Consider the following 23,905-nt stretch of genomic DNA (forward strand, 5'->3'; position numbering starts at 1 on the left):
CCTATCTCCCTCCCCTTCTCCTCTGACTGGAAGGGTTGGGGTCCTCCTTGGGTATCCCTGAACCCTGAAACATCAAGTCCCTGTGGGGCTAGGCACATCCTCTCCCACTGAGGTCAAACAAGTTAGCCCAACTAGAAGAACATATCACATGGACAGTCAACAGCTTTTGGGATAGTCCCTGCTCTAGTTTTTCCAGACCCACATGAAGGTCAAGCTGCACATCTCTAAATGTGAGCAGTAAGGTCTAGGTCCAGCCCCATGTGGACACTCTTAAAGTGAAGAGCCCCCTAGAAGGTTCAACTTTCCCTTCACAGTTCACATTACAAGTCTTGCACCAGTTCAACAGTTTGTAACATTAAAACGAACAGGTTTCTTTCACTGGTTAATCAGAGAAGCTGTAACCATATTTAATATTTGTCTTGTAAATAGACAATGTGATGTTCTTGCATTTGTTTTGTTCCCATGGGCTTGTCATTCCCCTGTTACCGACGACATATAAGAATGACAAAGTCTTTCAGCGAATACTTGCTAGTGTATGCAATGGTATCATTGTTTGGAGGCTAATTGTGGGATGGATCCCTGGATATGGCAGTCTCTAGATGGTCCATCCTTTTGTCTAAGCTCCAAACTTTGTCTCTGTAACTCCTTCCATGGGTGATTGTTTCCAATTCTAAGAAGGGGCAAAGTGTCCACACTTTGGTCTTCATTCTTCTTCAGTTTCATGTGTTTTGCAAATTGTATCTTATATCTTGGGTATACTAAGTTTCTGGGTTAATATCCACTTATCAGTGAGTACATATCATTTGAGTTCTTTTGTGATTGTGTTACTTCACTCAGGATGATGTCCTCCAGGTCCAACCATTTAAAGCTCCCGATATAAAATAGTTGAAAGATCCCTCTTCCCTGCCATATGCCTAGGAATTTCATAAATTCATTCCTTTTAATAGCTGAGCAGTACTCCATTGTGTAAATGTACCACATTTTTTGTATCCATTCCTCTGTTGAGGGGCATCTGGGTTCTTTCCACCTTCTGGCTATTATAAATAAGGCTGCTATGAACATGGTGGAGCATGTGTCTACACTAGCAAGCATTTGCTGAAAGGACCCTGATATAGCTGTCTCTTGTGAGATTAGGCTGGGACCTAGCAAACACATAAGTGGATGCTAACAGTCAGCTATTGGATGGATCACAGGACCCCCAATGGAGGAGCTAGAGAAAGTACCCAAGGAGCTAAAGAGATCTGCAACCCTATAAGTGGAACAACACTATGAACTAACCAGTACCTCGGAGCTCTTGACTCTAGCTGCATATGTATCAAAAGATGGCCTAGTCGGCCATTACTGGAAAGAGAGGCCCATTGGACATGCAAACTTTATATGCCCCAGTACAGGGGAATGCCAGGGCCAAAAAGTAGGAATGGGTGGGTAGGGGAGTGGGGGGAGGGTATGGGGGACTTTTGGGATAGCATTGGAAATGTAATTGAGGAAAATACGTAATAATAATAATAAAAAAAAGAATGACAAAGCCTCCTCCTCCTGTGATATGTCCTGACCTTGTGCTTCTCTATGCTTCAGCCTCCTAGACTTTTGACTAATTTGCTTGTCTGGGAGTTGATTTCATTGGAAGCCTGCAGCCCAACTCTGGCACTCCAATTTTACCTTCTGTCTTGAGCTCACTCTGCACAAATCTCATGATATTTGCCTCTTGTACTATACCTACTACTTCTAAAGATGTTGCTATTATCTCTTTTTAAGATCTAATTTCCTTTTGTGACTTTATGGGTAGTTTGGGTTCTATATTTTAGTATTTCCTTTTGATATTGCATTCTGCACTGGCCATTGTTAATGCTTTGGTTTCCACTCTTCCCTGTCCAGCTGCCCCTGTGCCTTGGTTGAGTGTTCCAGTCAAAACTGAACTGATGGATGCATTTTGTCCTTGTTAGTTTCTCTGGTTTTACCCAGAATCAAGAGAATAAAGCTTGAAGGTACTGACTCCAATACAGTCTAAAGAGTTCACTGAATTTCTGTAAAACATTGAACCCTTGCATTGGTTTATATAGGCTAAATACATTCATTATCACCAAGCTAATCCTAGGCTCCATTTAGGTTTCGATTCAGATTCAAGAAAGCATACATTTGCTATTGTGTTTGAAACAGTGTAGGAGGTTCAGAATGTGCAAAGGCTTCATGGTTGACTGATCTCTCCTGTCCTTATAGCTGTTTCCTGTACCTTGTTTGGCCAAAGCATCTTCACATCATCTGTGCATCTCCCAGGCAATATCATAGCCCACTCATTCTCCCCCATTGGCTGACTTTAAAAGTTATAATTGGCATCATCTCCTGTTCATCCCACCATGTATATTCTGCTTGTTATTTATTGGTTTATTCTTGTTTATCATTCAGGACCAGAGTATCAAAGACATTAGAAAGGGAGAAAAAGAGAAATGCCCACTTGTTAGCCATAATTTATGTAAGGCTCTTTAAAGTTAATTCTAATATTCTTGTTTTGAATAAAAATCTATGAGTATACATAAATCTCACTTATGTTCATAATTTTCTATTATAAAAAAAAACAAAGTTCCTTTTAATGATGATACTTGCTTCCTAAAAGTTTTCATACAAAGTACCTTAATTTTAAAGTGTCATTTGAAATTTAATGAGTATAGCTTTTAAATACAGATAAGCAAGGATTCACTTGGTATTCAATTTACTTTAAACAAAAAATTTCTATATTGTTTGAGCTGGGATCAGGAAAAGCCGGGTGGGGGACACGGAGCTAGATCCCACATAGATGCCCCAGAAATTAGATTACAGAGAACAGGATCAGGATGCCAATCTAAAGTTCAGTATTCAGTACAATAACTTATACACAATGTTTCAGCCAATAAGAGTGTGGTTATGTAATCCAGGGTCAAGCTGGGCATTACACATGCCCTGTCCTGTTGAATCTAATTTGCATGCCCAACACTCTGTAGTGGATGGGTAGGGGGGCTGATCACCCAGGGGGATTTCCCTTGAGACAGGAAGAAGTGGCCATTGCCCTGGGTTTCCACTGTTTGTTTGGTCCTGCTTGTTTGCCAGGAGCCACTTTAGATCTGCAGCTGTGTGCAGCTGGATCAGGTGTGTGCATTTGGATCAGGATCCCTCCCACAGGTGAAGGAGACAGCAGTACTTAGCTCACCATTGCACTTTTTGTTCCACCATATTCACTCCCACACCCCCACACTCAATAACACCTTTGAACTGATATATTTAATTTTGAGGATAAGGTGCAATATTTTGAAAAAAAAAATCATACCATAGTAAAAATCACTGAAAACTATTTTTCCAGAAGAATCTTTACTACCTTAAGGCATGGCATGTAATTGCCCACTTTGTGTTTGCTTCCATTGCCACTGAGTTCATAGATCAGATTGATAGACTGCCAAACATTAATTAGTTAATACATAAACACACATAGCTGCAGTATTTCTCCCTTAAACAAAGGTAGGTCGAACACGTCACCACAAAGTGAGTCTAAATTAGCTGTGCATAGCCTATAATTTGTTATGGAGATGTGATAAACGATTTTGGGTAATGAATTTCTCATCTAACTAATCAAGTTTATTTTCTCAACTCTGAAGAAGTCATTAATTTGCCTTGTTATGATAATCTATCTGAATGGGGCTTTTCAGAACTCCCTAAATGGCCACTAATGACTTTGAATATAAAACCATCTCATGTTTCATGCATTCTTACTTCTACTTGCATTAATCATTACAGATGCACTGGAACACTGATATTTTTCAATACAAATCAGCAGCTGAACATAACTTTAGAAACAAGGAGTTTTCCCAGAGGAGGATATAGGTAAAGTGATCCTCCCTCTCCAAGAAGCTTGGGGCAAGAATCAATGAGAGGCCTGTCCTTTCACGATGGCTTGAGTCCTCTTGACAGGAAGTGTTAAAGATATAAGAGCTGAGGACAGTGATACCACCACAGAGTACTAAGTGACATATTAATTACTCATAGATTTTATTAATACTTTGAAAAATGTTGTACTAGAGCTACTGAGAAACAAAAAGAAATTATTTATATATGTTTATATATAATAAATATATACATAAACATATAATGTGTATATATATACATATACAATATACATACAAAAGCATACACATGTATGTATGGATATATATACACACACATATCAATATATATGTATACATATTGCATTTGGATATATGTATATGTTATATGTATATATGTATGTACATATGTGGTATATGTATACTGTATATGTGTTTGTGTATATGTGACACACACACACACATATGTATATATAATATATATACATTGACTAGACTACTAGACTCAGATTCAGAGGTTAGCAACAAATCCATTGCCTGAAATTTTCAAACTTTCATCTCATTTTTAACGACCACTAGTTTAAAGTAGTGCTGTAATGTAAGACACTGCCTGGAACAGAGAAGAATGAAGAAATGTAAAACATCTCTAGGAGCCCACAGCCACACTATCCTTTAACATAGCATATTGTCAATTAGGAATTAGCCAAAATTAGTGGTGTTTGAACCCAAACACCTCTATCAGTAGAGATTTATTTATTTCTAGTTTTGTTGTTGTTGTTGTTGTTATTTTTTTTCTTTTTTTTTCTGATTTCCCCTTATATTTAAATTAGATTATTTTCTCATACTATACATCCTAATTATACTTACCCTGTCTCTCTATTCCTCCCAATTTCTCCACGTCTCCTCCCCTCCAGATGGAATCTCTTTCTATCTCTCACTAACAAAGAACAGGCTTCTAAGAGATAACACCAAACGTGACTAAAACATAATGTAAAGCAAAACCCATCACACTGAGTCTGGACAGTGCAACTCAGCAGAAGAGAGAGCTCCAGGACCAAGCACAATAATCAGGGACCTATGTGTTCCCACACTCAGGAGCCCCATAAAAATGGTCAGCTAAAAGCTGTAATGTATACACTGCGGATCTGGCACCGGCCTGCGTAGGCCCTGTGCTTGCTGCTGTAGTCTCTGTGAGTTCACATGAGCTTGCTCCATTGTTCCACAGGGCCTTGGTTTTGGCTGTCCTCTATGCTCTCACTCTTGCTCCTCCTGCCTCCTCTTCCACTGGGTTTCCTGAGGTCTGAGGAAGGGGATTTGATGAAAACATCCGATTTAGATTCTCTCTCACAGGTGTTATTTATGTTAACCATTCTGACAGGTGCAAGATGGCATCTCAAAGTAGTTTTGCTACTAATGCTCAGGCCAGAAGCTGGAAAGAACCCAGATGCCCCTCAACAGAGGAATGGATACAAAAAATGTGGTACATTTACACAATGGAGTACTACTCAGCTATTAAAAAGAATGAATTTATGAAATTCCTAGGCAAATGGTTGGACCTGGAAGGGAGGGCATCATCCTGAGTGAGGTAACCCAATCACAAAAGAACTCAAATGATATGTTCTCACTGATAAGTGGATATTAGCCCAGAAACTTAGAATACCCAAGATATAAGATACAATTTGCGAAACACATGAAACTCAAGAAGAACGAAGACCAAAGTGTGGACACTTTGCCCCTTCTTAGAATTGGGAACAAAACACCCATGGAAGGAGTTACAGAGACAAAGTTTGGAGCTGAGATGAAAGGATGGACCATGTAGAGACTGCCATATCCAGGGATCCACCCCATAATCAGCATCCAAACGCTGACACCATTGCATACACTAGCAAGATTTTATTGAAAGGACCCAGATGTAGCTGTCTCTTGTGAGACTATGCCGGGGCCTAGCAAACACAGAAGTGGATGCTCACAGTCAGCTATTGGATGGATCACAGGGCTCCCAATGGAGGAGCTAGAGAAAGTATCCAAGGAGCTAAAGGGAACTGCAACCCTATAGGTGGAACAACAATATGAACTAATCAGTACCCCGGAGCTCTTGACTCTAGCTGCATATGTATCAAAAGATGACCTAGTTGGCCATCACTGGAAAGAGAGGCCCATTGGTCATGCAAACTTTATATTCCCCAGTACAGGGGAATGCCAGGGCCAAAAAGTGGGAGTGGGTGGGTAGGGGAGTGGGGGTATGGGGGACTTTTGGGATAGCATTGGAAATGTAAATGAGGAAATTACCTAATAAAAATATTTTTTAAAAAAATTAGTTTTGATTTGAGTTTCCCTGAAGGCTAAAGATGTTGAAATTTTAAGCGTTTTTGGCCATTTGAATTTACTCTGTTGGGAATTCCCTGAATATATATATATATATATATATATATATATATATATATATATCCCATCTTTAATTGGTCACTGTATGTTTATTTTTGATACAGTTTCCTGAATCCCAAACAGTCCCAGTACAGCTGAGGCTAGCCTTGAACTCTGGATTCTCCTTCTTCAACCTTACAAATCCTGAGATGAATTCCCATACCTTGCTCAATAGAGTTTAAAAAAAAAATTATTGGGAAGGTGCTTTACCTAAGGAAAACAATTCAGAAAAGCAAAACAAACCAGATTCTTTGTGTAGATAAAGTATCAAATGGCAAATGATGGCATTCCATTCATTTATTGAGCGATTTTTCATTAACTAGGAATAGGACATGTCGTGCCTTGTTGCCAGAAAGATGGTAAAGGTGAATGAGCTTGAATTTGGGAATCTCAGAATTGAGAATAACAGGAGCAGAGCCATTGCCTACCTGTCTCTACCTGCTCTGGAGTGTGTAGCCACTTGTTGTGGCTTGTCCTGGTGCTGTTTGTATTATGATGTTAATTTTCTCAAAAGGAGCTGCCCCAAGGAGGAGTGAGTCGCTGAGGTGAATTCACATGAATCTTCTCCCCGTTTTAACTGGTTAAATAAAGGGTAAAGGCTAGAGCCGTGATTGGGCAGTGGAAGGAAAGGTGGGCCTGGAGGTTTTTGAAAGTGGGGGAAGAGAGGAAGCAAGGAAGAAGATGGCGAAGAGGAGGTTGAAGGAAGGTGGAACAGAACCACTTGTCCTGATGACGCTTCAAGTAGCAAGGAATCTCATATCTGGGAAACAGAGTAGTGTAGTGGTAAATCTGCCAATCTTGGTGTGCAGCTTATTAATATTGTAACTGAGTTGTGTGTTTTTTTTTTTGGAAGGGGATTATTGGGATTGGAGATTTACTGCAACACCATGACACCCCACTGAGGATCAGAGCACTGGGACATGTAGTATAAACACCTGGAGTTCTTCTCCATGCTAATGAGACATCCAGATAACCCCTGAGCATTCAGCTAGTGAGCTTCTCTTCTTGGACATTCCTTCCCGAAATAGATATTTAATCACTGGCTCACCAAGAGTATAGTGTGTGCGTTCACATCCACTATCAAAAGGAGAAGTATGACAAGGTTCACCTCTTTATTAAGAATCCTGCAGGGAAAGGCCTTTGTTTTAAAGAGACTCACCTAAAAGTCCCGTGAAAGGCCTTCTCTTTTCTAGCCCTTTGAGTATTCTCACCACTTACTCCAAATCAGACCAGGTTCCGACTCTGTCTTTCCCCTTTCTGCCTAGAAGAAAGACACTAGGAAGGAAAGGTAGACCCAGGCAGGAAGACACCAGGAGGAAAAAGGTAGACCCACAGATCCCTAGTTCCGACTCCCTCTTTCAGTGCTATACCTATGGTGCTCCAGGCCCAGGTATCCAGAGAGAAGATCCAGGACCATCTTGGACTATCTGATTCTGACTTTTCCCCGCCTTCGGGGGGCTGTGGGGGGCTGCCCTGTCGGTGACCCTCTGGGCATCTCCCAACAGAGAAGTAGGATACAGCACAACTAAGGGTTTTTGTCTGTGAACTTAGAAGGTAGACTCACCTCTCCAGATACAGAACTAAAACCACCTGAAAACCTTATGATTATGGAACTGTGTGACTGTATCCTGGGGGAGAGGGAAAAGCATGGACTCACCACAGGTAACGTGACACACCAATGACACACTAAAGAGTCATTTTCAAGGGAAAGTAGTTTCGTAAAGCAGAGTTTAAGGAGGGTGATTCTCAGGAGGACGGGACACATCCAGAATGCGGAAGATGGTATGAAGGAACACTTCTGGGATGCTACCATACTAAAGAAAAAGACACCAGGAGGTCTCTCTCTCTCTCTCTCTCTCTCTCTCTCTCTCTCTCTCTCTCTCTCTCTCTGTGTGTGTGTGTGTGTGTGTGTGTGTGGGTCCTTCCATTTCCATGAGTAACCCATTAGGGGACCCCTTTTTCTTGTGCAGGTCTCCTAAAGGTCATCGGAGTGGTCCACAATGAAAGGGGCAATTGCTATGCCACTACTGGAAAAATGTAATTGTGTAAGAATACTCTCTATGTTTTCACAAAATAGGTCCACTCAACTTTATTGCTAATGACTAGCAAACAACCACGACAGAGGAAAAAAAGAAATGATGCTTTTGTTGGTGGTAGTGATGATTCCGTGTTGGTTTGTTTTCCTTTGTTTTACGGTTTGAGAAAGGGTCTCCCTGTGTAGCCATGACTGGACTGGAACTCATGGAGATCAGCCTTTCCATGGGATCTCCATAAGAGATCACTGTGATCCTTATTCCTTCAGAACTCAAGACAAAAATCAGCCTTCTTAATGAAGTATCAAAGAACATATCAGGTTATGTTCAGCCCTGGTTTTATTTTTTTTTTTTTCCTGCAAAGCTGATTACCAGGTTCCATCGATATCTTAGAGCCTTGATTGCCATTACTTTGCACATTCTATTAATTGCTCCAGGTTTGTAAAATATCGTATTATCTTTCAATGTGTCTATCGCCATTAATCTTTTATTTTTAATTTTCTTGGGATTCTTCCAATTTGCTTTAATCTCATTTTAATTTAAGAAACACATTCGAAGTTTTTCAACTAGATGTTATCAGAATTTTAATTAAAATTCTATTAAGCTGTAAGTAGACTTTGAAGAATTATTACCATTGTACAAATTCTTTGTTTACCAGAGCATATTATGCTATTTCATTTATTAGAAATTCTCTTTCAGAAGTATTTTATTTATGGAGTTCCTGTCCATTGCTGTCAGATATCCTGATTTTTTTTTAATATTTTTCATTAAGACTGTGAAAAGAGTATGTCTTCCTATTATTTATTATCTTTCTTTTTTTCCTGAGAAACAATCAAACTATTATTTTTACATATTCCACTTGCCTTTCAGGTGTTAACCAGATATATCATTTCTCATAATTTAATAGTTTCAGCACCCAAGTTTCTGTTGGAATTGGATAAGTATGTTGCCTGAAAAAGAGGATGACTTTGTCATTCTAATTACTGTAAGTTTGTTATTTCTTTAGTTTCTTACTGAAGTTAAGTTTAGTTTCTTAAGGCCCATGGTTCATGAAGAATGATACTCCAGACTCAAATAATATGTAACAGCAAAGAGAGTTTGTTCTGCAGAGAGCCTGCATGCAAGGGTCTACCATGCATCAGGATGAAAGATTGAGGTGTGGACTTAACAGGGTTAATTTAAGCCTGTTATGGTAGGAGTAAGGGAGATTCAACTTTCTTTCCCTTGATTGGGTGTCTCTATCTCCTGGGGTATAGGTGTCTTTGAGACTGGTTAGGGCTCTTGGGGATTTTGTGGACTTTTGCTGATTAACTATACTTGGTTCAAGTTAGGTAGTAGAGCAGCTTCTACAGCTCCCGATTGGCTGCCATGAGGTTAACTCACGTTAGGTGGTAGGACTGCTTTCTTATTAGCTGCTGGTGAGGGGTGGTTTTCCTGGAATTGACTTGTTTCGTACTTTTCCAGTTCAGGGAACCAGAAACTTAGGTCTAGTCTCCCCAACTGCCAGTTTGCATTCAGCCATGGAGTCAGCCTGGCTCTGACTGACTGACCAACAGACTCAGTGTTCTCACTTTTAATATGAATATGTGGTAATCATGTTAGATGGCATACTTCTCATACTCACAAGTTTTAATAATTATTTTTTTAATTTTTTATTAGGTATTTAGCTCATTTACATTTCCAATGCTATACCAAAAGTCGCCCATACCCTCCCACCCCCACTCCCCTACCCACCCACTCCCCCTTTTTGGCCCTGGCGTTCCCCTGTGCTGGGGCATATAAAGTTTGCGTGTCCAATGGGCCTCTCTTTCCAGTGTTGGCCGACTAGGCCATCTTTTGATACATATGCAGCTAGAGTCAAGAGCTCCGGGGTACTGGTTAGTTCATAATGTTGTTCCACCTATAGGGTTGCAGATCCCTTTAGCTCCTTGGGTACTTTCTCTAGCTCCTCCATTGGGAGCCCTGTGATCCATCCATTAGCTGACTGTGAGCATCCACTTCTGTGTTTGCTAGGCCCCGGCATAGTCTCAGAAGAGACAGCTACATCTGGGTCCTTTCAATAAAATCTTGCTAGTGTATGCAATGGTGTCAGCGTTTGGATGCTAATTATGGGGTGGATCCCTGGATATGGCAGTCTCTACATGGTCACCATCCTTTCATCTCAGCTCCAAACTATGTCTCTGTAACTCCTTCCAAGGGTGTTTTGTTCCCACTTCTAAGGAGGGGCATAGTGTCCACACTTCAGTCTTCATTTTTCTTGACTTTCATGTGTTTAGGAAATTGTATCTTATATCTTGGGTATCCTAGGTTTTGGGGTAATATCCACTTATCAGTGAGTACATATTGTGTGAGTTCCTTTGTGAATGTGTTACCTCACTCAGGATGATGCCCTCCAGGTCCATCCATTTGGCTAGGAATTTCATAAATTCATTCTTTTTAATAGCTGAGTAGTACTCCATTGTGTAGATGTACCACATTTTCTGTATCCATTCCTCTGTTGAGGGGCATCTGTGTTCTTTCCAGCTTCTGGCTATTATAAATAAGGCTGCTATGAACATAGTGGAGCATGTGTCCTTCTTACCCGTTGGGGCATCTTCTGGATATATGCCCAGGAGAGGTATTGCTGGATCCTCTGGTAGTACTATGTCCAATTTTCTGAGGAACTGCCAGACTAATTTCCAGAGTGGTTGTACAAGCCTGCAATCCCACCAACAATGGAGGAGTGTTCCTCTTTCTCCACATCCACGCCAGCATCTGCAGTCACCTGAATTTTTGATCTTAGCCATTCTGACTGGTGTGAGGTGGAATCTCAGGGTTGTTTTGATTTGCATTTCCCTGATGATTAAGGATGTTGAACATTTTTTCAGGTGCTTTTCTGCCATTTGGTATTCCTCAGGTGAGAATTCTTTGTTCATTTCTGAGCCCCATTTTTTAATGGGGTTATTTGATTTTCTGAAGTCCACCTTCTTGAGTTCTTTATATATGTTGGATATTAGTCCCCTATCTGATTTAGGATAGGTAAAGATCCTTTCCCAATCTGTTGGTGGTCTTTTTGTCTTATTGATGGTGTCTTTTGACTTACAGAAGCTTTGCAATTTTATGAAGTCCGATTTGTCAATTCTCGATCTTACAGCACAAGCCATTGCTGTTCTGTTCAGGAATTTTTCCCCTGTGCCCATATCTTTAAGGCTTTTCCCCACTTTCTCCTCTATAAGTTTCAGTGTCTCTGGTTTTAAGTGAAGTTCCTTGATCCACTTAGATTTGACCTTAGTACAAGGAGATAAGTATGGATCGATTCGCATTCTTCTACATGATAACAACCAGTTGTGCCAGCACCAATTGTTGAAAATGCTGTCTTTCTTCCACAGGATGGTTTTAGCTCCCTTGTCGAAGATCAAGTGACCATAGGTGTGTGGGTTCATTTCTGGGTCTTCAATTCTATTCCATTGGTCTACTTGTCTGTCTCTATACCAGTACCATGCAGTTTTTACCACAATTGCTCTGTAGTAAAGTTTTAGGTCAGGCATGGCGATTCCACCAGAGGTTCTTTTATCCTTGAGAAGACTTTTTGCTATCCTAGGTTTTTTGTTATTCCAGATGAATTTGCAAATTGCTCCTTCTAATTCGTTGAAGAATTGAGTTGGAATTTTGATGGGGATTGCATTGAATCTGTAGATTGCTTTTGGCAAGATAGCCATTTTTACAATGTTGATCCTGCCAATCCATGAGCATGGGAGATCCATCCATCTTCGGAGATCTTCTTTAATTTCTTTCTTCAGAGACTTGAAGTTTTTATCATACAGATCTTTCACTTCCTTACTTAGAGTCACGCCGAGATGTTTTATATTATTTGTGACTATTGAGAAGGGTGTTGTTTCCCTAATTTCTTTCTCAGCCTGTTTTTTCTTTGTATAGAGAAAGGCCATTGACTTGTTTGAGTTAATTTTATATCCAGCTACTTCACCAAAGCTGTTTATCAGGTTTAGGAGTTCTCTGGTGCAATTGTTTTGGTCACTTATATATACTATCATATCATCTGCAAAAAGTGATATTTTGACTTCCTCTTTTCCAATTTGTATCCCCTTGATCTCCTTTTGTTGTCGAATTGCTCTGGCTAATACTTCAAGTACTATGTTGAAAAGGTAGGGAGAAAGTGGGCAGCCTTGTCTAGTCCCTGATTTTAGTGGGATTGCTTCCAGCTTCTCTCCATTTACTTTGATGTTGGCTACTGGTTTGCTGTAGATTGCTTTTATCATGTTTAGGTATGGGCCTTGAATTCCTGATCTTTCCAGAACTTTTATCATGAATGGGTGTTGGATCTTGTCAAATGCTTTTTCTGCATCTAACGAGATGATCATGTGGTTTTTGTCTTTGAGTTTGTTTATATAATGGATTACATCGATGGATTTTCATATATTAAACCATCCCTGCATCCCTGGAATAAAACCTACTTGGTCAGGATGGATGATTGCTTTAATGTGTTCTTGGATTCGGTTAGCAAGAATTTTATTGAGGATTTTTGCATCGATATTCATAAGAGAAATTGGTCTGAAGTTCTCTATCTTTGTTGGATATTTCTGTGGTTTAGGTATCAGAGTAATAGTGGCTTCATAAAATGAGTTCGGTAGAGTACCTTCTACTTCTATCTTGTGAAAAAGTTTGTGCAGAACTGGAATTAGATCTTCTTTGAAGGTCTGATAGAACTCTGCACTAAACCCGTCTGGTCCTGGGCTTTTTTTGGCTGGGAGACTATTTATAACTGCTTCTATTTCTTTAGGGGATATGGGACTGTTTAGAAGGTCAACTTGATCCTGATTCAACTTTGGTACCTGGTATCTGTCCAGAAATTTGTCCATTTCATCCAGGTTTTCCAGTTTTGTTGAGTATAGCCTTTTGTAGAAGGATCTGATGGTGTTTTGGATTTCTTCAGGATCTGTTGTTATGTCTCCCTTTTCAGTTCTGATTTTGTTAATTAGGATTTTGTCTCTGTGCTTCTAGTGAGTCTAGCTAAGGGTTTATCTATCTTGTTAATTTTCTCAAAGAACCAACTCCTCCTTTGGTTAATTCTTTGAATAGTTCTTTTTGTTTCCACTTGGTTGATTTCATCCCTGAGTTTGATTATTTCCTGCCATCTACTCCTCTTGGGTGAATTTGCTTCCTTTTTTTCTAGAGCTTTTAGATGTGTTGTCAAGCTGCTAGTATGTGCTCTCTCCCGTTTCTTCTTGGAGGCACTCAGAGCTATGAGTTTCCCTCTTCGAAATGCTTTCATTGTGTCCCAAAGGTTTGGGTAAGTTGTGGCTTCATTTTCATTAAACTCTAAAAAGCCTTTAATTTCTTTCTTTATTCCTTCCTTGACCAAGGTATCATTGAGAAGAGTGTTGTTCAGTTTCCATGTGAGTGTTGGCTTTCTAATTTTTTTTTTGTTATTGAATATCAGCCTTAGTGCATGGTGATCTGATAGGATACATGGAACAATTTCAATATTTTTGAATTTGTTGAGGCCTGTTTTGTGACCTATTATGTGGTCAATTTTGGAGAAGGTACCATGAGGTGCTGAGAAGAAGGTATATCCTTTTGTTTTAGGAAAAAATGTTCTGTAGATATTTGTCAGATCCATTTGTTTCATCACTTCTGTTAGTTTCAGTGTGTCCCTGTTTAGTTTCTGTTTCCATGATCTGTCCATTGGTGAAAGTGGTGTGTTGAAGTCTCCCACTATTATTGTGTGAGGTGCAATGTGTGCTTTGAGCTTTACTAAATTTTCTTTAATGAATGTCGCTGCCCTTGTATTTGTAGCATAGATATTCAGAATTGAGAGTTCCTCTTGGAGGATTTTACCTTTGATGAGTACGAAGTGCCCCTCCTTGTCTTTTTTGATGACTTTGGGTTGGAAGTCAATCTTATCAGATATTAGGATGGCTACTCCAGCTTGTTTCTTCATACCATTTGCTTGGAAAATTGTTTTCCAGCCTTTCATTCTGAGGTGGTGTCTATCTTTTTCTCTGAGATGTGTTTCCTGTAAGCAGCAAAATGTTGGGTCTTGTTTGTGTAGCCAGTTTGTTAGTCTATGTCTTTTTATTGGGGAGTTGAGACCATTGATGTTAAGAGATATTAAGGAAAAGTAATTGTTGCTTCCTGTTATTTTTGTTGTTAAAGTTGGCATTCTGTTCTAGTGGCTGTCTTCTTTTAGGTTTGTTGAGGGATTACCTTCCTGTTTTTTCTAGGGCGTGGTTCCCGTTCTTGTATTGTTTTTTTTTTTTTTTTCTGTTATTATCCTTTGAAGGGCTGGATTCGTGGAGAGATAATGTGTGAATTTGGTTTTGTCGTGGAATACTTTGGTTTCTCCATCTATGGTAATTGAGAGTTTGGCTGGTTATAGTAGCCTGGGCTGGAATTTGTGTTCTCTTAGTGTCTGTATAACATCTATCCAGGCTCTTCTGGCTTTCATAGTCTCTGGTAAAAAATCTGGTGTAATTCTGATAGTCTTGCCTTTATATGTTACTTGACCTTTTTCCCTTACTGCTTTTAGTATTCTATCTTTATTTAGTGCATTTGTTGTTCTGATTATTATGTGTTGGGAGGAATTTCTTTTCTGGTCCAGTCTATTTGGAGTTTTGTAGGCTTCTTGTATGTTCATAGGCATCTCTTTCTTTAGATTTGGGAAGTTTTCTTCAATAATTTTGTTGTAGATGTTTGCTGGTCCTTTGAGTTGAAAATCTTCATTCTCATCCACTCCTATTATCCGTAGGTTTGGTCTTCTCATTGTGTCCTGGATTTCCTGGATATTTTGAGTTAGGATCTTTTTGCATTTTCCATTTTCTTTGATTGTTGTGCAGATGTTCTCTATGGAATCTTCTGCACCTGAGAATCTCTCTTCCTTCTCTTGTATTCTGTTGCTGATGCTCAAATCTATGGTTCCAGATTTCTTTCCTAGGGTTTCTATCTCCAGTGTTGCCTCACTTTGTGAGTTTTCTTTATTGTGTCTACTTCCCTTTTTAGGTCTAGTATGGTTTTGTTCATTTCCATCACCTGTTTGTATGTTTTTTCCTCTTTTTCTGTAAGGACTTCTACCTGTTTGATTGTGTTTTCCTGTTTTTCTTTAAGGACTTGTAACTCTTTAGCAGTGTTCTCCTGTATTTCTTTACGTGACTTATTAAAGTCCTTCTTGATGTCCTCTACCATCATCATGAGATATGCTTTTAAATCTAAGTCTAGGTTTTCGGGTGTGTTGGGGTGTCCTGGACTGGACGAAGTGGGAGTGCTGGGTTCTGATGATGGTGAGTGGTCTTGGTTCCTGTTAGTAAGATTCCTACATTTACCTTTCGCCATCTGGTAATCTCTGGAGTTAGTAGTTATAGTTGACTCTGTTTAGAGATTGTTCTTCTGGTGATTCTGTTTCCGTCTATCAGCAGACCTGGGAGACAGATTCTCTCCTCTGAGTTTCAGTGCTCAGAGCACTCTCTGCTGGCAAGCTCTCTTACAGGGAAGGTGTGCCGAAGAAGAAGGCCCAAAACAGGGCCTTTCTCAGAAGCTGTGTTGCTTTGGCAGTTCCCAGAAGCTGTCAGCTTCTGTGGTGCAGACTCTCACCTGTGCAGACTAAATTCCTAAGTTCCAGGGAGTCCCGGAACCAAGATGGCGACCGCTGCTCCTGAGGCTGAGGCCGCCTCCCAAGCCAGGCGGACACCTGTCCTCTGGTCCGGACGGTGGCCGGCTGTCTGCGGCCCGCCAAGGGTGCTGCCTCAGCGGCTCTGTGCTTCTGCCTGTCCCAGAAGCTGTCCGGTTCTCTGGCGCACCCTCTCACCTGTTCAGACTAATTTCCTAAGTTCTTCTGAGTCCTGGAACCATGATGGCGACCCAGTTTTAATAATTATTATTTTGTTGTGATTTGAATGAGAAATGTCTCCCATGAGCTCTTGTGTTTGAACAACTGGTAACCAGTAGATGGTGCTATTTGAAGGGATTCAGGAACCCTTAGGAGGTGGAGCCTTGGTGTAGGAAGTATCTGCCACTAGAAGATGGCTTTGAGATTTTATGGCCAGGTTCCATTTCTAGTTCTCTCTCCTCACCCCCTCCTCTTCTTCCTTCCCTACCTCCCCTCCCCCTCCCCCATGTCCCCTTACTCCCATCTCCCCTCCTCCCCTCCCCTTCCACTCCCTCACTCTCTGGCTCCCTCCCTTCTTCCTGTACAGGGATGAACCATGATCTCTGTGCTTCCTGACTGCCAAGCCTGCCTCACTCTTGCCAAAATGGCTGTCCACCCATGACTGATTCTAGCACTCTGGATCACAAAACTGAAACCAGCCCTTTCTTCACAAATTTGCTTTTGGGCAGTGTGTCTTATCATAGAAACAGAAAAGTATCTGATACATAAATCATCCCCAAATTTCATGACATTTTTCTTACTCCCCAAATTTCATGACATTTCAAGAAATCCTGAATGTATGAAATAATTTGGAATGTTCATATGAATGCGACTTTTTCTGCGTAGAAAATTTAGCACTAACTAAACTTCAAAGGGTTCTAAACAGAGAGACTTTTTGCCATCGATAATTATGTTACTTTTGAACATATTTTATGTCTCTATGTATTCTATACCACAAGGGATTTGAGCCTATGAACATACACATGAACATCTTATATGGAAAATATAGCTTTAATTCCATGTGTAACGACATAGGCCAGGGTGGGCATTAGATATTTTGAAATTGGAGTTATAGGTGGTTGTGAATCAAAAGAAAAAGAGAAGAAAGAAAAAGAAAGGGCTGCTGGGAACCAAACTCAGGTCCATTGCAAAAATACTTCTTGCCATTAAGAGTTGATTATACATGATCTTCCATACACATCTGTTTTTTTTATCAAATTGAAGTTTTGAAAAATTCCATATCTTTATAAGTTACTAATTTTAGTTTTGCTAAAAATTTTTGAATAATGAAAAGAAGTGGCTGTGGAAGACAGTATTCTCACCTCTCATTTCTGTACTAAGGAATCTGAGGCAACCAGGGTTGAGGATTCCAGCCTAGCACCTGTCACTCCCACCCCAGACAGACAGACAGACAGACAGACACACATACACACACACAGAACTGTTTTCCTCCTTTAAACTCAAATACTTAAAGTAGTGTTCTGTATTGTTGAATCATTATCTACTCTCTTGAATTATAAATTTATAACATTGTTATATTGGAGGATTATGCATTTTAATTTGTATTATAGGATTTATAAACATTTATTTCTTATTTGAGTTATTTTTTTATTCCACTGTATTTTATCTTATGGACTTAATTCCTTTGCCACAGGTTGGTCTATCAAATTTGTTTAATGCATCTGTCACTACATACTTTATTTGTCTTATTTTTTCTAATATGTAAATCCCTTTTTCACTTTCATCATATGAATATTTACTTCTATTATTTGAAGTTTTGGATGATATGGGGGATTAATTTTTGCTTCATATTTGGTTGAAGTCTTTTTTTCTTACAGCATACAGAACTGTCAGAATATGTTAAAAAATTGTATGTAACATTTTCCCAGTTCTGTTATTTCATGCATATGCTTTGTCATATGCATTTTCTATGTGTTCCTTAAAAGCCACATTCATACTTTGTCCACTATGACCTCTCCTCCAATGTCATTGATGGGTAGGCGTCCTTAGCTTCCAAGTTGAGGCACAATGCAAGGAAGGAGAAAGGAGACAGTTAGGAAAGAGAGTGAGGTTATGGATCCATTCCTCTCTATATTTTGCTGTAGGAACAGAAAAGACTTACTATATCCCTCAAACTAGGATAATATTATCTGTCGAGCAGATCTTTTTTTTTTTTCCCAAAAGATCCAAGTATATATGTCCCTGATAAGCCTATCTTTCCCTTGTCTTGACAGGTTTGTCTTGTACTACCATATCTTCTGTTTTCTTATATTTTGGTTTACAAGTTTCTTACATTAACATGTGCTAACTAGATTATTCTAATTTGTGAGTGCAGCAATCCACGCTTCATAATAGCACCCTGTTTTAAAATAAACCATCTTGGAAATTATTAACTTCTTCTTTAAATATAAAAGAATGTTGGGAGACACAGGTTATGGTTTTGTACAACAATGTATTAGATGTTGTCCTAGCTAACTGAACATTCAAGTCTTAATTTTTGTTTATGGCTTTTTGCAAAGTAATTAGAATGAATCATGTGCTAGTCAAGTCTTACTTTCTATAAATTTTTTTAGGATTAAAATGTGATAGGTTCAACTGTGAGACTCTTGTCTAATAGTGAACTGTAACAGAGTCCCTGGCCATAGTATTGAGATTTTACATGACATCCATGGATATTTGTGCTAATTGCAGTAAGATTTAAGCTGGATCATTAATTACCATATGTTTACATGATATAATTGTATCCAGCAAATCTCTCCTGAGAAATATAAAAGTCTCAGGAATCAATAACTGTACTTTTGCTTTAGGAAATCCCAAGATGGATTTATTGCAGATGGCAATTTGCATTCATAGTACAATGGTAACTCATAAGGAATTTTTACCTAAAAGTCTAACTTACTTAGTAGTTGTGTCCACCTATGTTAAATCACTACTGTATAATGTGCTTACCCAGTCACAATGATTTATTAATTTGAGCAATCCTATTTCAAATCACTTTATTATCTGATCTACCTGGCATTACCCAACTAGATTATCTCTAATGACTTCGGTCATCATTTCAATTTCTGATTCATCCCTTTAAAGAGGCCATGGTGAACTCTAAACTGTAATTTTCAGTTTTGCAATGAGGAAGTCTAACCCTTCTGTTGTCTAATCAGCCAGTGAGTATTGCTTTTAGAAATGCATCATAACTAACTATAAGAATGTATGCATGAATTAATATAACAGTAGTTAATACAAATACAGAGATTGAAGACTGGAGGAAACTTAATGAACCAACATGTACTTGCAGCCTACCATTGTATAGAAACTTTACATATCTTATAATGTAGTAGAATTTCCCAGCTATCCATAGAGATACTAGTTTGTCAACATGTATACAAATTTGGTGTCTGGAATCATCCTGTATTCACATAACAGGGCTGCTAACAGGATGATAGACACACTACTGATAAACTTAGTTCCATGAGATATTGTTGAGCTTATTTTATAAGTGAAAATGAAGGCAATTTAATCATAAACAATCATTGATACCTAAGAATATTTTCACAATTTCATCAATTCATTTAGAAGACCAAAAACAATGCAAAGAGATTCTTCACTGCTCAGCTCAAAATGTTTAAGGCTCAATATCCTAAAACATATGGATGTCTCTATTTCTTTATCTCCAATTCATACATGTGAATCCGAACTATCTTATGTTCCCAAGGTATATAGACAGCCTCTACTCTCTTCATAACAGCACATAGAAAAATGGAGGTGCATACACAAAACATACATATAAAAGAATGCAGAAGAATAAATGTATATACCTATACATACATATAACATTATGTAGAAACGGATGTCAATACATATAACCGCATGCAGAAGAATGGATGTGCACACAGATGCTATGCACATAGGAGCATGAAGAAGGTTAGATGTGCATACATATACCTGAAATACATGGATGCCCTAACTAAAGGTGAAAACATTGGTTGAGTGTAAAGCTATTTTCAAAATAAATAAACCTTTCAGATATTATTCAGCTATGCACAGAACATAATACAAGTTATTTAGAATTCATTCTTATTCTGGCATTTATTCATTTCATCCTTAATATACATACAGTGTTATTTGGGAATGGAAGAGGAAGAAAAATAAAACTTAACCTAACATATCCAATAAAGGTTTATTTTTAAGTTCCAATTTTCCCTTCAGTATTCAGAAAGATCGCTGTTCGTTAAACAGAATACTTTACTTGAATTGCTCTTATTCTGGAGACTCCTGAGAAGTAGCAGATAAAATTGTTCTTGCTTAATAACACACAAACAATTATTTTAAAAGAGACAAACACAAACTGTAATCTCAAGATAAATTTGACATTAAAGTGTTGCTTGGCAAGAATACATTAAGTTATGCTTTAAAAGGGGGTTTCTAAATATAATGCTTTATAAACAATTCCTTGATTGTTTATAACTATTATTTTTGCAGTCACTGAGGGAAAGCAGTCTGAAAAGACAAGGAGCAGGAATTAAATGGCAATATAGGTGTTATCAATCTTTCCTTTCCATCTCCATTCAGGAACATGAGCAGAGCTGATATCTGAATCTTTCTTTATAAAAGGTACTTTCAAGAAGTGTTTCCTTTATTTCAAGTGTTTTCAGACAACTCCGTGGGCATGTTTGAAGCTTTCTATTTGTTTACTTAAACTAAAATTGAGTTTTCTGTGGCAACAAGCATTGGAAATGTCTGCCGAAGCTCTCTGAATTTTTATAACTTAAGTAGCAGTGAAGTCAAAATGAATCTGGTTCCATTTTGTACAACCTGATGAATGTACATTTTGGTTTGGGGATATGTTAACTGATGTTGCAGGTAAACTTGAAGAGAAGGAGAAGAGCTTTGCTCAGGTGTCTGATCTGTGTCACGTCAATAGCATTTCATAAATTTTCCATCTCTATTGCAAGGGATCACAACTGATTGGAAAAGAAAAGAAAAATTATCCTCATAGATTGAATTGCATTACTGTGACTGTTTCATCCCGATTGTAAGATATAATGCATTGGGTATATAATATACCTGCAGAGTTGAATTATACTCCCATAGTAAAAAAATGGAAACAGGGACATCATTTTCTTACCATAGGAAACAGGGCTCAATTAAATTTTGAATCCATACCTATTTCTTAATGAGATCATCCACTGAGAGGATGATAGAACATTTTAGAAGTGCTATGTCACCTGCCTACACTACAAACAGAAGTGGAAGTCACTACATCCTGACTCTCCTTGGCATCATGAAGCCACTGCTTGTGATGTTTGACTATAGGCAAACGCTGACGAATAGAGACAACACAGAGTTCACAAGTAATAAATCTGCTTGAAAAGGATGGCTTCTGCTTTTGCCAAGCATCTCAAGGGCATATTAATAAATCCTTCTCCAATTGTCTTTATCTTATTTTCCAGCATTAAATATGAGAAATGGCATCAGAAGTACACAGATCGTGATGGTTCACCACAGACATATGCACAGCCGTCAAGACTGTATTAGACAGTGCCGCCTATAAGTGAATCGTTTCATTTCAAGAATGCTGGTGCATTTTTTTTCTAACATTACGGCTAAATTTATTATCCGCTATATTTAACACCCTGACATGAAAGTCCATGAAAATTACTCTATTAAAATATTATTAAGACATACAAAGAAAAGGAGAAAGTAATAGAATGAGATTTGAAATTTTCTGAAAGACTTGATTCAGCTGATAAATGAATAAAACTGTCTGGTAATCAATCTGTTTAATAGGTGATAAATAAACATGTTTAAGATAATTACCAAACTGCTCCATATAGTAATATATAAACACTGATTTTTGTAGTATAAAGGCTGGAGAGATGGCTCTGGAGTGGGAAAGATGGATTAGCAGTTAAAGTTGTTTGCTGCATTGCAGCAGACCAGAGTCTAGTTTCTAGTACCTATATTCGGTGGATTCCAACTCCAGATGGTTCAACAGAAAAACTCTTTGGCCTCACAGGGACTCATGCAGATGTGCACTTGTGCCCCTATGAACACACAAATATAAATAGTATATTTGAAAAGGAACAATATAGTTCAAAGTAAATAATCTAAAATAAATGAAGGCAGAAAATTATTTTCAGATTAAGGAGGGGTATTTGTAATATAAACAAAGACAAACCAGAAAAAAAAAAACAAATAAACCAAAACTTCCTGTAAGAACAAAGATATCACCCCACTTAAAATGTTCACACTTCAAAGAAGTATAAGTATACAATATTCTGCAAACTCATGGCCCTATGAAAAGCAAAGCAACTGTTATGTAGTTGTAAATATCTGGGCAGATATTCTCTATATCAACCTTATTTAAATTGGTATACTTGGAATTATTTCTTAAGTACAATATAATATTAGAAAGTATGTATGTATGTGCACAGATAGTGAAAAGATAAATTGAAAAATTTAGCATATGTACTATATCATGAAGTGTGTGTGTGTGTGTCTGTCTGTGAGTTAAGGCAGAATATTCTCACATGCTTGTAATGCTTTTAAACAAAATAGAAAACAATCTAAAGGTGACCTTAAGCTTTTAAACGTTATGTAATTAGAAAAATAAAAGGTTGAACAGAGCATACTCCTAATGTTCCTAAAAAAGTAAAAGCAAAGAAAGAAAAGGTTGTACCAAATTTCTTGAAGAAATTTTAAAAGAACAACACATGACTGTAATGGGTCTACAGAGAACACATGGACTAAACATATTCTCAAACCCAGAAATCCCAAAAGCAGAAATCATAAAGACAGTGGAAATAAATTTTAATTTCAGACCTGAAGAGCGAGCAAGAAATATCACTCTATTAATACCATTAGCCAACAACTCAAACATAGAAGGTGGAATGACAGAACAATGCAAAACTCAATGAGATTAATATTTAAAGTGGAAGGAGTAGCAGTGACATAATCAACCCCCATGAAGAAAACATTGGAACAGACACCAGGATCTAATGCCCTAATGCGTTCAGTAGGAGAGTGATGAGTCTTGCTTTGAGTTATGTATTGATAGCACTATAGGAACTGACAAAAAACATTCCCCGGTAACCAAGATCAAGGATGGCTCCAGTGAGATCACTAGTCTTTTAAAAATAGAAAAAGAATCTTCAAGAAGCTCATAAAAGAATACGTGATTTAAGAGTAGGAAGGTTAAGATACTTTTTTGAGCATTTCAACAGAAATTGTTCATGTTAAAAAAAATAGAGCCGTGTATTTTAAAATGTCTATATGAGCATGATGCCATACACTGATTTAACACTGACAGAATCTGACCACATGCAAGACCTCAGAGAGTATGTACACACAGGTAAAGTTGCACTATTCCATGGGCGAATGGGAAAGAATGGAGGGATAAAGCCCTCAGTGTGTCTAAGGAAAGCTGACTATTCCAACACATTCACTTCAATAAATGCTTAGTGTTGTGAGTTAATTGGGTCTGAAGATCTCCATCTGGGGCCCATTATGAACACTGTGTATGCTTTAGGGATATTTGATCATGACACTTGTACAGCTGTTTGCCTTTTCTAACAAATACTCATCATGCTGAATACTCGAAGCTCAAGCATCAAGTTTTTCAGAAGAGAACAGAATACAGCATTGCCTTAAAAAGAAAAAAAAAATCACCACAAGGCAAGCAAATAAAATTGAGACAGAGGGACTCTTCTCATCAAAGTACATGCCACTTAACTTTTTGATATGTGCCCTAGAAATCAGTGGAGAGGATATTTAAAAATAATTATAAATAATTAAGCAGTGATACATAATTTAAAAGTCTTTAATGCTTATTTATCTTAATCATATTGTGGTACACTGAGTTTTGTAATTATAAAACTTTGACATATATATATATATATGTATATATATATATATATATATATATATATATATATATATATACTGCAAGTGATGGAGATTAGTTG

Source organism: Mus musculus, chromosome 10 (assembly GCF_000001635.26).
Source record: "Mus musculus strain C57BL/6J chromosome 10, GRCm38.p6 C57BL/6J".
NCBI classification, from domain to species: Eukaryota; Metazoa; Chordata; class Mammalia; order Rodentia; family Muridae; genus Mus; species Mus musculus.